The sequence below is a fragment of the Vigna angularis genome, chromosome 5, assembly GCF_016808095.1.
Source record: "Vigna angularis cultivar LongXiaoDou No.4 chromosome 5, ASM1680809v1, whole genome shotgun sequence".
Lineage (NCBI taxonomy): Eukaryota > Viridiplantae > Streptophyta > Magnoliopsida > Fabales > Fabaceae > Vigna > Vigna angularis.
The window spans coordinates 31,266,016-31,281,651 of NC_068974.1; positions in this window are offsets into that span (position 1 = coordinate 31,266,016).

The following is a 15,636-nucleotide window of genomic DNA, read 5'->3' on the forward strand; positions in this document are numbered from 1 at the left end:
GTCACTTTTTATGTTTCATGGTACTATTTGTTTTCAAAACCAATTAATAAACAAACAGGTAATTAAGTAAACAAATAGTATCTAACATAGTTTGGTGACATGACAATTCCAGAGAAGCTCCTTTTGGGAAAATAAAGCAAAGTTGAGTTAAATTTTGTTTTTTTATGCTTCTATTTAAATCATAATTTTAGGATGCTTTGAGCTGTTTCGAATAACGTTATCATTTTAAGGTATTTTTAGTTTAGTTTTCTATTTTTGGTATTTGTGATTATAAAATTATGATATTTTTTTCTTTTGTTTTTAAGAGTATAAACAATTATATAAAAATAGACTAATGTTGTTTAATTGTTATTGATTTAATTTTTAGTCATTTAGTAAATTACTTCTTGGGGTGAGGATAGTTAATTGCTTATTATTAAACACGATTCATATATTTAAAATAAACTAGTGATTAATTCATTATTTAAATTTTTAGTTTAGTATGAATTAATATATTTGGGATATATAATTTTGCTAATAGTTAGAGGTTTGGTCCTAGATTTATGTTAAAAAGTATACAATAAAAAAGGTTATTCTCTTGGATAGATACTTAAAGTTTATTAGTGTTTACATTGGCATGTACCACAATAATTTATTTATATTCAAGTTTTTGTTTGCTATACATGATATATAGTTAAGGAAGTTATTTCGATTCAAATGTTAATAGAGGAACTCAAACAATGTGTATGATATTGAGTATCTTGCATATTGAAAAGAATGTTTTCTTTCATTCCATGAAAAAACGTATATTTGTTCGAGAAGTTGTTGAAGAAATAAGGTTGTGGAAACATAAAATATTCACATAAAAAAAACTAACAATGTTATAATAAAAGCTTAAATGCTTACTTCGTGCTCGTTGAATTTTTGTTTAATACATAGTAACGACGTTAAGTCCATGTTGATGTGGCCGTACTTTTTCTCTTCTCTCTTTTGTTGTCGAGTTTTTTCTATCTCCTGTTCAGCTTTTTTGATTATTTGTTGAACTTGTTCTTTCTTTGTAGACCTTATTCATGTATTTTTCATAACATAAGTACCAAGTTTTCATTTTTAAAATTGGATACTAAACAAACACTTCAGGTTAAGCATTTAAGCCTATAATAAAATCATTCAACATTAATCATTTATATCATGCTGATCTTAAAAAAAAGGCCAATAACAAGGGGGGAAATAATAGTTTGAAGATATAGTTATTTTAATTAAAACTATCCATCTGATCCGTTTTTTTTCTTCTTATCATCGAAAATCTAATATGCCATTGAAATTAGATGAAATTTTTTATTTTGTACATTAAAATGGACTGAAAATAAAAAATAATAAAAATAAAAGTTAATTTGAAACTTTTCAAGAAAAATGAAAATGGCGAAAAATTAAGCATTAAAAAAAGTACATCTTAAAATGACAGGTATGACACATGAAAGAAATGCGAGAAGCCGAAAGCGAAATAAATAATGATTATTATTTCTACATCACACCGTGCAGAGGAGGCTATAATAGCTCATATATAGGACACAAACTTACCTAGATAAATATTACATTATTATTATTATTATTATTATTATTATTATTGACATACCTCAGAATCAGATAGTAATATACTAATTAAATTAAGTTTTTTTCTGTATTCAGAGAGATTTAATTATACTATTGGTGATTATATATATATATATATATATATATATATATATATATATATATATATATATATATATATATAGAGAGAGAGAGAGAGAGAGAGAGAGAGAGAGAGAGAGTAAATGTATGATATAGTTTGATAAAGAGCATAAATGCTAACATGTGCATGTGCCAGCTTGTTCTGTATAGTTTTTCAACTCAAACTTTCATATTATTCTTGCCCTCTCACGTGCTTTTATTTATTTATTTTTGGCTTCTCTTCAGAACTGTATCCATCAATTTGTTTAACAGTTGCTATAGATCATGAGATCAATAATGGTACCAAACAATAGTTATTGTTATACTTGTAATTAGAAAGAGTTATTTCTCATTATTAATTATATAATTTTAATCTAATAACTAATATTCAATCTAATAACTAGTATCTACCAATGAATAAGTTATATATGTATAAAATATTGTTGTCTTAATCAATTCTGAATTAGTTGTATATACTTACGGGTTATTTTAGACTCATTTTTAACTTATTTTTTGCATGATGTTGAATAGGTTTAATTAAACTTCAACTATTTAATAAGTTTGGACATTTTTAATTAAGTTCTTATTATTGTTTTTACTAAGTACTCAATTTTCTATATTTTTTAACTGAGTTATTGAGTTTTTGTTATTTAATTATTCTATTAAATGGATGACATAATTGTTATTTTACTCGTCATTTTGCTTATTTATCTTCACATATTAGTAAAATATGTAATATTTATGGTTAATATAAAATAATATTATTGTTAATATTAATTACGACTTTTATTACTCTTACTGAAAATATCTGGAATAATAATATTATCATATTTTTCAATAATTAAGAGATTGTCCTTGTCTCCATTATTGATGAGAGTGATCTTGTCACAACACATGTTTTCAATCAAAACAATAAAAATCACTCATCATTTTATATTAATATTAACATTATTTTATATTAATCACAAAATAATAATCATATTACTCAATTAACGAAAATATTAACACAAAAAAATTCAATTAATAATTAAAAAAATTTAACGTACTCAATAAACTAAAAAAATTAATAAAAACTTAATTAAAAATATTCAAAATTTATCGTAAATCTAAAACCTATTGAATCGGACTAATATTTATAAAAATATCTTAAGAACATTGATTAATAAGATGTTTTATGTTCATTAATCATTATTATTTATTGGAATACTATTTGGGTAACTTTAGTAGAAACTCTTGGTTACATATATTTCCATCTACCAAATCTTCATAAATCATGATTTTTTTCATCATGAATAATTTTATCTCTTCATTATCATATAATATTATAAAACTTCTCATTTACTAATGATAATTCAATAAAGTTTATAAAGAGTTTCTGCCAAACAACACCAAATATAGCATTAAATTAGAAACCCAAGAGTAATCATTCCCCAGAAGAAAAAAGAACACATTTCTTTTTTTTCACGTGAAGGAATCTGTATTTTAACCTAAAAGTTAAAGAGAAAAAACCAAACATAATACTACTAAATCTGAAAAGTGAGTACATTTGATTCTAAAAACTATCAGATTCCAGTTTCTTCATATATATTTTTTGATAAATATAGTAAAATGGAGGAAGAACACTAATATACTCCAATGGTCCATGTAGATAGTATGAGTAAATTTGATGAAGATAATGGGAGGGAGAGGACCCCTCATCCCTATTATTTCTCAGCTGTTTTAGTCTTTTCTTTCTAGTTTCATATGATGATAACGTGCATGTGATAGTGAGTCCAAGAGAATATAATAACTATCACGTGAAATTACCAAAATTTAGATATAATATATAAATATATATTTGAAGTGTGTAATAATGAACAAGTTTAAAAAATATTATTAAATTATATTTTTATATCTTTAATATATTTATTAGATCAATTTTATCTGAGAATAAAATGATGAAAGTGGGCACAGTGAGAGAAGGCACTGAAACCATGACATTCTCTAATATCAGCTCTGTTTGTTTCTCTTTGACAGTAATTGAGTGTTCCTATGGCACTATCATACTCTAATCATTGTTTAATATGATTGTCAACTCGTTGGGTTCTGTGCAAATGGTGGGTCCAAGGTGTTCATCCCTCATTAACTCATTTTCTGTATCGTCTTTTTCCTCACAAAAGCACTTTTTCCTCACAAAAGCACTGTCTGCATCATCAAACACTTCCTTAGATCTCGCTCGGGCTTCTTTTCTTGTGAATTTGAGAAAAAGTAATTTGAGAGAATTTGAAGATAAATTTTTTTGTCGTTTATTTGAGTGAATTTGGAGGTAAATGAGAATGGATTTGGAAGTAAATTTTTTTAATTTGTCACGTCAATAAAATTCTATACTAATTCTCATGAACTTTACTTTCATAATACGTTAGTTTTGCATGTTTTTTGTTTTTAAATATTTTAATAAAAAATTTAACAATATTTTATTATAGGTTAAATCCCTTTAGTTGTCTCAGTTTTCGTAGGTTTTTCTCAGTTTAATTCTCGTTTTATTATAATCTCCAATTTAGTCCTAAAAGTGCTAATTTGAGTCAATTGGATCTTGCCGTTAAATTGTGCTAACGAAATTAAATTTTTGATGAGCTGAGACGTTGACGTGGCATGTTTTTTAAACGTGTCATGTTGAAACCTTTATACGTAGCATTTTTTAAAAGATTAGATTTTATTAATAGGGTTTCTGAAATGGGATTTAATAATAGAATTTTCGGTAAGTCGATTCTGCCATCGCCGGTGCTTCTTCTTCCGGTGAATCACCACTTCCAACGGCTCCTCCACGCGCCAATCACATCGCGGCCTAGTGGGATCTAGTGAAGACCCTCACTCTCAGGGATGTGATCTGGTGCGGCCAGGCGCAGATAATGGGTCTAGTACTCCAGATTAAATGGAAGGGTCTCAAACTCTCATTTAGCTGGTTGTGTAGAAACGCCATAGCCAAGAACTTCACCAAAGAGGTGAAACCTCAACCTGATGATGTCGTTTTCTGGGACGAGGAGTTTCACACGCTCTGCACCCTCTCTGTCTACAAAGACAATGTCTTTCACTCCTGGAAATCACTTTCTCTCTCTTCAATGTCTGTCTCTCTTTCTCTCCCTCGCTCTCTATTTCGTGTTTTTATCTCTGCTGCAATTTTAGAATTTTAGATTAATTTTGTTTTGGGTTTTTTTTTTCATATCTCGTAAATTGATTTTTATTTTATTTTAAAGAAGTGATTTTGGGGGTTGATTGGAAAATGGGTGTTTTTCTTTTTTTCTTTTCTTATTTTTGGAGGTTGATTGTTCGATGCTATGTTATTTTTCAAGAATCGTCTCTGATAGTTCTTTTAGATTGACAAAAGCAAATGAAGGACCGATTTCAATGTCTCTTCTTTCTTCAACAACACCATAATGATGACATACCAATGCTATCGAAAGCAACACACATAGCAACAACAACACACAACTAAAAGCAAAAAATGTTTTAATTTCGAAAGGGTCGATAGACATTGTTGATAAGCAAAACTAAATAGTAGAGAACATTCAAAATTAATCAAGGAAGATAATAATAACCATAACTAGATTTTGGAAAATGGCGAGAAACGGTTCACTTCGTCTTCCAAAATGGTTCACCAAATGGCGAGAAATGTTGAACCGTGCATCTACCACTAGCGCTCCAACCACCATTTCCACTTTTCTTTCCCATTGCTTCCTTCTTCTCTTTCTGTTGTGTCTCTCTCTGTTGTCTCTCAGGCTGGGAAGAAGATTTCTGAGTAGGATTTCTGGGTGCTGCTTGTAATGGAGGATGATTTTTTTAATTTTTTTAATCAAACATTTTTCACGTTAAATTTAGGAACTTACACGTAACATCCTGCCACGTTTAAAAAACATGCCACGTCAACGTCTCAACTCATCAAAAATTTAACTCTGTTAGCACAATTTAACGATAGAGACCCAATTGATTCAAATTAACACTTTTTAAGATTAAATTGGAGATTCTAATAAAGAGAGGATTAAACTGAGAAAAACCCACAAAAATAGGGACAACTAAAGGGGTTTAACTTTTACTTTATATATATATATATAATTTATTATTTATTTATTATTCTGTTAATGTATTTTAAATCTAATGAAAAAAATTATATGTATATTATGTTAAAATATTATTTAAAAATTTGTTTAATATTTTCTTTTATATAATTTATGTATTTTGACATTTGTAAATGCGTAATTACAAAGAAATTCAAATCTATCATTGAAATATACAATTACCAACTAACTAAATTTTAATATTTATTTAAAATATTATTTACTAAAATTTAAAATTAATTGTTGTGAGGACCGTATATTTAGGAGAAGTGTGGGGACAAGACAGTCACCCACTTCTTGCTTAATTTGGGGTGCATTATTGGAGTACAATTATATGAAGGAGAGAAAAAGGGGGACTTGGTCTCGTTATTGGAAGGGGGAGAGAGCAGCCCAGAGGAAGGAAATTCTTTCTTCCATTTTCAATCGTCCAAGAGCCCCAAGGGAAACAGTACTAACTTCAGAAATACTGAGAGGAGGTTTTGGGTTCTATAAATTCGGGAGGAGTGGAAAGCCTTGCTGCTGAATCTGTGAGAGAGGTGAAGTTCAGAGTTACTGGAGCTACAAAGAAGCCTTGGTGCTACAAGTCTTGGGAGAAATAGATTCAAGAAGGGTGTTGGGTGCTGGTTCTGAATTTCTGGAGGAGTGAAGAGGCTTGCTGCAGATCTGGGAGAGGTGAAGCGGAGAGCGTTCGGAGTTGCAGCTGCAAGTCTTGAGGAAGTAGATTCAAGATTCTCTAAGGAAGTCTTCAAGAGGTAAGGGGAGTTAGATCTTTTGTTTGATTGTTGATTCATACTGTATTATGCAAATATGGAATTTGGGGATGAATATTGGGTTTCTGGATTTCGCGATTCTGCAGAATTCTGCAGAACGCGCGTACGTCCAATTTTGATGAGTCAAAATTGGACGTTCGTCCAAATGGCTCGACCAATTAATGGTCGGCCAAGATATTGAACGTTCGTCCGCACAGTGCTCGACCAGTGGTCGGCCAGAATATCAAGAACGTTCGGTTTTGTGTTCGGCGAGCGTTAGCGTTCGTCCTTCTTTCTCAGTTTACCGTTCGGTCGAGACATGTGTTCGGTTAAGTGTGGTTCAGTGAGGATGGTAGACGTTCATCCGAATTTGGTAGTCTAGGTTAGTGAACCTGAGCGTTCGGTCTTGAATTGATAGGTTGCAATTTTGAGCGTCCGGTCATGGTGAAATAGTGATCGTTGGTGTTCGTCCCTAAATTGGTATTCTCAGGAAGTGATATTAAACGTTCGGCCTCGGTAGGGTTGTGAGGGGAGCGTTCTTACTTGGTATTGTTATGAGTATGAGCGTTCGGCCGTGAGTTAGTGTTCTTAGGTTTCAATCGCTGAGCGTTCGTCCAAACAGTGATCGATCCAATATTTTATTCGGTCTTAGCATTCGGTCTAATAGTGTTCAACTCAGGTGTTGGGTTTAGTGTACGGCCAACTAGTGTTTAATACAAAATGGTGTTCGATGTTCTCAGCGCTCGGCCTAGGATCCGATAACGTCCGTTCTTATAGTATTCAGGAATTAGCGTTCGGCAGAGAGCATTCGGCCTTAAACTTTGGGTCTCGAACGATCGGCTTTTGAGTATACGTGAGCGTTTTGTAGATCGCGTTCGCCAGATAGCATGCGTCAGATAGCGTTTGTCCAAATAGTGTTCAGACTTGATCTTTGAGCGCTCGGTCAAACAGTGTTTAATTCAATAGGGTATTCGATGGTTTAGCGTTCGGCCTGTTGGTAAATAGTGTTCGTCCTAAGTATCAATTTTAGCGTTCGGCCTAATAGTGTATTCGGTGAAATAGCGTTCGGCCTGTTGGTAAATAGCGTTCGTCCTATGTATCAATCTCAGCGTTCGGCCTAATAGTGTGATCGGTGAAATAGCGTTCGGCCTGTTGGTAAATAGCGTTCGTCCAAATAGTGTTCGGACTTGATCTTTGAGCGCTCGGTCAAACAGTGTTTAATTCAATAGGGTATTCGATGGTTTAGCGTTCGGCCTGTTGGTAAATAGCGTTCGTCCTAAGTATCAATCTCAACGTTCGACCATGTGGTGTGCAATTTAATATGTACTCTGATTTAGCGTTCGGCCTGATAGTGTAGGATTTGATAACATTCGTCCAAACAGTGTTCGGCCTGATGTTTGTTAATATGCGTTCGTCCAATGGTGTTAGGTGTATAACGTTCGTCCAATGGTGTTCGGTGAATAGTGTTTTGCAAATGGTGATGGATTCTAAGTTCACTGGTTCTGGGGTGAATTAAATGTGTAAAATGTTTGGAAGGTATGGTATGACGTGATTTATGTGGAATGTATATGTTTGGAACAGGTGATGTGATGTATGTGAAAAGTATGTGAATGAATGAGGTATGTTGGATTTACTGTGATAATATGGGGTATCTGGTTATTCATGACTTGGGTTAAGGTTCAAAGTAACAATATGATTCATGAACGTAGTTCCATGGTCCTCAAGGAGAGGATACATGGTGATGTTTTGGGGTTGTATAGAATGATTACATGGTAGCTCAGTTTTGGGGGTTATCCTGAAACTCCAATGGTCTTTCTTCTCATGTAGAGAGGATGGAACCATGTGGTGAGGAGTAGCAGGAGGTCCTAGTCTTGGGTGCTTCCATATGATCCAAGGTGAGTAATAACGGATTAACCTCGTGATTGTGGCCGGGCGAGAGTGCCCAAAGTTCCACCAGGCGGGAGTGCCCAAAGTTTCACCAGGCGGTAGTGCCAGAGCGGTAGTGCTCAAGTTCCATAAAGCCACCACGAGTGCAAGACCCGCCATAGCTCGGTAATCATTCTAGTCCGGACGAGTCGGGGTATAAAGTAACAAGTCTTGTGATGTTAGTTTACCATGTTTGGATGATTTTTGCATGTCGTGTGAGTGGGTGAAATTGTGGTTAATGATTATGCTCTACTTGTTCTTTTATACGAATCTAAGTATGATAACATGAATTAATTGTGCTATATGTATAACATGCTTTTTATATCTAGCTCACCCTTGCATTGTTTTTGTTATGTGCTGTTTGGGTATGTTTCTTTGGCGATGATCATCCACTTGGATGGGAGCAGATGTTGTCGCGGAGTTTCCCTTGGAGCAAGAATTGGAGGTTGTTGATATTGCGGAGTAGTCTTCTTAGGAATTTCCTGATTGAACACTTGTAGTGTTTAATCCTTTCATCTGTTCATGTTTAAATTTTTACTCCTTTTATTTGGATGACTGTAATTTCATATTTAATTACACGTCATACTCCGACTGTTCTCTATATTTGGATGTTAACGTCCTTATTATATAATATTGATTATTATATAATCGGGATGTTACAATTGTGACTACATCTACGAAACATAAATTAATTATAATTATTATTCAAAACTAAATTAATTTTAATTTAACTTGTGTTTGAATTAAAGGATGAATTTGAAAAAATAAAAATAAATATATTTAAGAATAAATAAGTAAAATTGTTTGAATTAAGAAAAAAAGATAAAAAGTAAAGAAAAATTTAAATAAAAATTTGTAAATGATTTGATGAGTGTGATAAATAAAAAATATTTTAATATATATAAAACTATATTTCATAATAAAAATATTTTTATTTTAATTATTTTCTTATTTTAATATAAAACTTATATTAATATTTTATGTTTTTTCCTTTGTTTTCCTCACACATTAGAAGAGGAAGTTACAAACAAAAAATCTCGTTTTTAATGTATTGAAATTTTGGTATATTTGATTTTCGTGCATTTCTTCCGTGTCTATATTTTCATCGTTGGAAATAAAGATGATTGTTATAATTAAAATTAAGGAACACATAATCTTGAGACCAAATCATAAAAATTACTATATTAATATGTAAAAAATAGTTTGTCCCTCATGATGAATTTTATCAATTTATTTGTATCCAATGACTCGTCTTCAGAAAAAAACAATTTGTGACTTATATAATAAATATTATTTTTTTCTATAACAACTTTTGAAATAAAAAATGTATTATTAATTTTTTTTGAAGTATTATATTACTTGTTCTCAATAATCTTAAATATTGACATGGGTTATGATCCACATTAAATGCATGATATAATAATAACATTAAAGTTTTCTTGATGGTTATTACATTATATTATGAAATTCTAAAAAGTTAATTCACCAAAAACTAATTAGCATGATTATAATAGTTTCGATCATACCCAAATACCTTATGATAGATCCACGGCATTTAACGACAATGTGAATTTACTGTCCAAAACATTGTATACATTAATGACACTAGTAAAAAAGAAAAAGTAACTAATAATTCATAAACTTATATTCAATGAACTAAAAACTATCTGATTATTGGATAATTAAAACATACTCTTGAACTACAAATTTCGTGTATATATTTCGTTATATATGTATGTAGGGAAAGCTTAAAGTTTTGGAACCTTAAACAAACTTAAAAATAAACATATTTTATTTAAATTTTATTTTTGAGCTTTTTCTATGTAAAATTATTTATTAAATTATCATATATAATTTTATTTAACATTTTTTTTCTAAATAGATAATAAAATTAATCCGTTTAATATTTCTTGAAATATAATTTATCTTAAATACATCTTTAGTTATGGAAAGCTTCTTTTGACTGAAACAATTAATACTTAAATCGTTAACCTAAGTTATATATGCATTTAAAAAAGAATATATATTTTTATATAATTAAGAATGTTAAGTGATTTATTATTTTCCAAACCTATAATTTTCCTTAAGATATTTATTTTTGAAAATAAATAAAATCTACCAATATCCAACAAATTATCAAGTTTTAAAGAATTTTCAAGATTTAAGCTTTTTTTTTTTAAAAGTGTGTAGTCTAGAGACTTCAATTTTTAACACTAAGTATTTTTGTATATTTTAAATTGTTGAAATATACTTTGAAGTGTGGTAATTGCTTTGTCTATAATATACGAAAATTAATCAATTATAAATGATTTTTGAAGAGATTTTACAATTTCATTCTCGATATTTTCATCAAATTGTTTCTTTCTACGATTAATAAATTTTTCACGAAACTTAAGTTCTATGTTCATTTCAAAAGCAATTTCCTCGACAGAAATAAATGCATTTTCAAATCCATTTTCTCTGTACTTTAAAAAAAAAATAAAAGAAAACATTTTAATTGTTCAATAGCTTCATCAATGCATGTATCTTTTGATTATAAATTTTTACTAATTGTGTTAACTACAAATAAAATATATCAAATATTCATGTCTAACAAAAATTCAAAATAAAGCATCTCTTATTTGTGGTTTATTAATTCTTATGCTCCAATTAATCTATTATCAACCACAAGACTAAAACCCTAATCTAATTAATAGTTATATAAAAAGAATTCCATGCTCTTTATTAAGATATATCCAAAAAAACTTCAAAACCCATAAATCGAAAAATACATGAAAACAAAACCAGACAAAAGAAACACATTTCTAATCTTAATACAAATCCAACAAATAGAACAAAAATAAGAATAATACAAATAAAAATAAAATACACGCTAACCAGAAATGAGGATAAAAGGATTGATATACATAGAAAACATGAGATTCAAGAAATGTAGTCTATCAAAACCCTTAAAAAAACTCTAGAAAAGAAGGAAACAAGAAGAGACAAGAGAAGTCATAGAGATATAAAAAATAAAAATAGAATCAAAATTGATTAAAAGAGAATAAAGATAGCTAATGATTCTTTTTCTCATAAACAAAATTATAATTTACTGAAAAAGGGTTTTAACTCATCAAATATAATTTTTAATATCAATAATAATTAGCACACACTAATAATAGTTTAATTCAATTTTATTCTCAAACATAAACTTATAATTAATTTAATAGAGGTAGTATTGAGAAACAAATGAACCTTTTTTTTCTTAAACATAATTTTATAATTAATTTAATAGAGGTATATTAATACTAAAAAAATTTGAAGCATTTTTTTATTAAACATAAGTTATAATTAATTTAATAAAAAAATATTAGTACTAAATTTTTAGGCCTTTTTTTAAAACCTAAAACAAGTGCTTTATCCTTGAATCCTTGTGTAATATAAAACAAAAGGTACAATATTGTCTATTAGAAAAATAACCATCAATTATTAATGAGATCTAAATTAAATATAGTGATAATTGTTTTATTTATATATATATATATATATATATATTTAATTATGTAACATTTATATTGAGGAAGTTCTACTTACATATATATTATTATAAAGAGTCATCTTGATCTTGTTTTTGGCTTTATGAATCTATTAATGAATGTATGTTTGACATTTCATCATTTTATTCTTTGATTTTTTTTATAAATCGAGACTCAGGAAAGCGATAACTTAACATATCACTTGTTTACAATTAATTTATTTTTTTACTTGTTAAAATAAGTAGTACAATGTAGGGTTAGAGTATATTTATATAGTCCATAGTTTTTTCACTACAATCTCAACATTTTATAATTTTGAATGAAAAAGACATTAATTTTAATGTTTATATATAATGGTAATTACTATTGTTAATGTCAAAGTCATTAGATCCAAAAAATATAATCCACAATGACTGAAATCGGGATCGTATGAAACTTTAACCAATTCGTATAATAGATTAACATTTTGTTAAGGTTTGACTTAAGTTTATCAATAGTGAAAGTTAAGAATGATGTCAATCCCTTATGTGATTAGACTCATATCTTATTGGTGTTGTGTCTCTCCAATGAACATCCTCCACGATAAACCTAACATACTAGAACAATGTCTTTTCTAATTTATTTGACCACAACTATGGTCAACTTAGTTTGCATGGTTATGATATATATGATTGACCCTCATAAATATGGTTTCCCAATAGCTACTACATCCTTAACGTGTGTTTCTTTCTTTGTTACATTACATTAAAATGATCACAAGTTAGAGCTTTTACTTTAAATATATTATGTTGTTCAAATATGTCCATAAACTCCACACACAAATCAAACTCAACCCTAAACTTATACAGGAGTTGTATTTTTATCTAATCATTTATTTGTAATATCAATCTTTGGGTCAAGTTCATAATTAATTTTTATAATATATCTTAACTCGTGTGAGGATCTATATTAATTGAAGTTCTGAAATTAATAATGTGTTTTTTCAAACTAGGTTAAAGAGAATGGTGAAATGAAAGAAATGAATGAAAATTTCCACATATGTATTTTTATTAGAAATAAAAAATAAAGAAATATGAGTTTTCTTACTATCTTAATTTTTTGTTTTTCTCTATCCATATTACTTATCTTAAATTGTGAAAGAAGAAATCTTGTTAAAAATATTTAAAAAATTTGCTTGTTATAATTGATTTGATGATTGCATATAGTTATGGTTATTTTATAATTTTGTTTATGCTTCTCAATAATATATGTAATATCTGCATATGAATTAATTTATACTTAATTTGGGTGACTTTTTTACTTTTATATTATTTACATTTTCGTTCATATAATTAATTATATGTAATATATGATTATATTATTTAGGTGCAAATTATAATATGTGTTTTCATATCATTCTTTTTCTTTTTAATTTTTCATTATGATCACATAAGTTAAACTATCCAAATCTTCTTAATTTGACTCTTCTTCCTCTATTTTATGTGTTCAACTAGCATTTGAAAAATTTAATTTATTCAATTATATATGATATATCGATGGTTGATAACACATTTTATTCACATATTTATAATTTTATAGTACAATGAACACACTTTTTATATATTTTAGGTTCACTTCTTCTCTCATTTCTTTTTAATAATAATAAATTAAGTTTTCATATGTTTTATTTACACTCTTTATCTTATTTCTTTTCCTTTTAATGATAGGTTTGCTATAAATATACTTGCTTTAATTTTATATTTTCAGTATTTGATTTTTCTTTAATATTTTGGTTATAATTTTTTTAAACTTTATTTTTCACAAATTCTAATTGAATTAGATTCTAGATATGCTCTTGTGTTCTTTAATTTTTTTTTTAATCTTTATAATTTAGAAATCAAATTAGAAATATATTGAATCTTAATTTGATAAGTGAATATGAATTGAATAGAATGACAAATATGAATTGAATAGAATGACAAGTGAGATTTGATTTATAAAATTTGGTTTAGTTGATTAACTGAATTAGTTGATTTTTCAAATTTGGACCTAAATCTTTAAATAATTATAATTATTTTGATTCTTGAATATGATTGGTCTATTTTTATTTTATACAATCTGTTTATTATTTTTTTTAATTTATGTTTTTTAATCTTAAACCCTCAAAATAACTTATAAAAAATTAAAATAAAATATAGTATATGTGTTCTAAAATTGATATGGATTTTATTGTAAAGTTTAGAGAAAGTTGAATCCGTTTGATTTCAATTACATCATAGAATTTCAATTACAAAAATGTTACTTTGACATACCTAAGTGGATTTACATTCAAATGATGTGTTGTTAGGTGGCATATGAGAGTCTCAATTACATAGTGTAATAAGAAGGTAATAATATATGTGATGCAAAAAGGAGATTGTAGTGAAATGTGAGAGCGTATGATTTACAATAAGGTTAAGACCATCACACGAACTCAGCTTCACAACATGCACAACTACCAACTCCAGTTTGGTCCTTCCACCATGGATTTGCAGCTCTAGCTTGACCCTTCCACCACGGATCTACAGTTCCAACTCGATCCTTTCACCACGAATCTCCAACTCTAGGTTGGCCTTTCAACTAGAGATATCTAACTCTAGCTCAACCCTTCCACCACGGATCTCCAACTCCATTTCAGCCCTTCCATCACAGATTTCTAGCTTCAACTAGCCCTTCACCACGGATCTCCAACTCCAACTTGACCCTTCCACCACCGAGCTATAATTCATTCACTTACTTCATTAAGCTATTAACATACTCTTTAAAGCTCTTTATATGCTCTATCTGAGCTTTGCATGCCCCTCTTTATACTATCCAAGCTTTCCTTATCTTTCTTCGGGCTATCTAAGCTTTATTTTCCCATCTATGATATACTCAGTTGTTGAGCCATCCTATCTACATTACTCAGTTGTTTTGGCGAGTTGAACACACTACCTGACTGTTTTGCCGAATTACCCACACTACCGACATCCAACCAAAGCCTATGATCGAAATTGAAACTATTGGAACAAGGAGAAAGTGAGAGTGTGAAACCCTAAAATAAAAAAAAAAAAACTTACATGCAAAATAACATAGTTATCCTCGTTCCAATTCATATTGTGAGACCCACACATTTTAAAATAATATTAAAATAGATACATGTCAAATGAATATAAAATTCATTAAAACCACTACTTTATAAATCATTTCTCTATTTTATTATGTAAATTATCGAAAAACAAGGTAATTAGTTAAACAAAATGTTATTGAAAGAGTACATGATTTTAAGTAAAACTTGCACATCTTCTCTTATAAAAACTTCATTAATGTAAATGACTATGTGAGGTTTATTCAGAATGCACATTTGAGAGGTTTATTCTCTATGCACAACTTGTACTTTCATTATTATTATTAATATCATTATTATGGGTTAAAACAATTCTTTAACCATCTCCAATAATTATTAATATTGACAACCGAAAGAGTCTACCATAACAAATGACATTTTATACTCCTTCGTACAGTCACTTTCACTTCTAAACCATGATTTTTCTTTTTATAATTCATATAAGTTCTTTCTTTTTGTTCACTTTCATCTGTCCTTTTGTTAAAAGGTAGTTTTGAAAAGCACTAAATTCTTACAACACTTTTTTTTGTGTGTCATGTTTT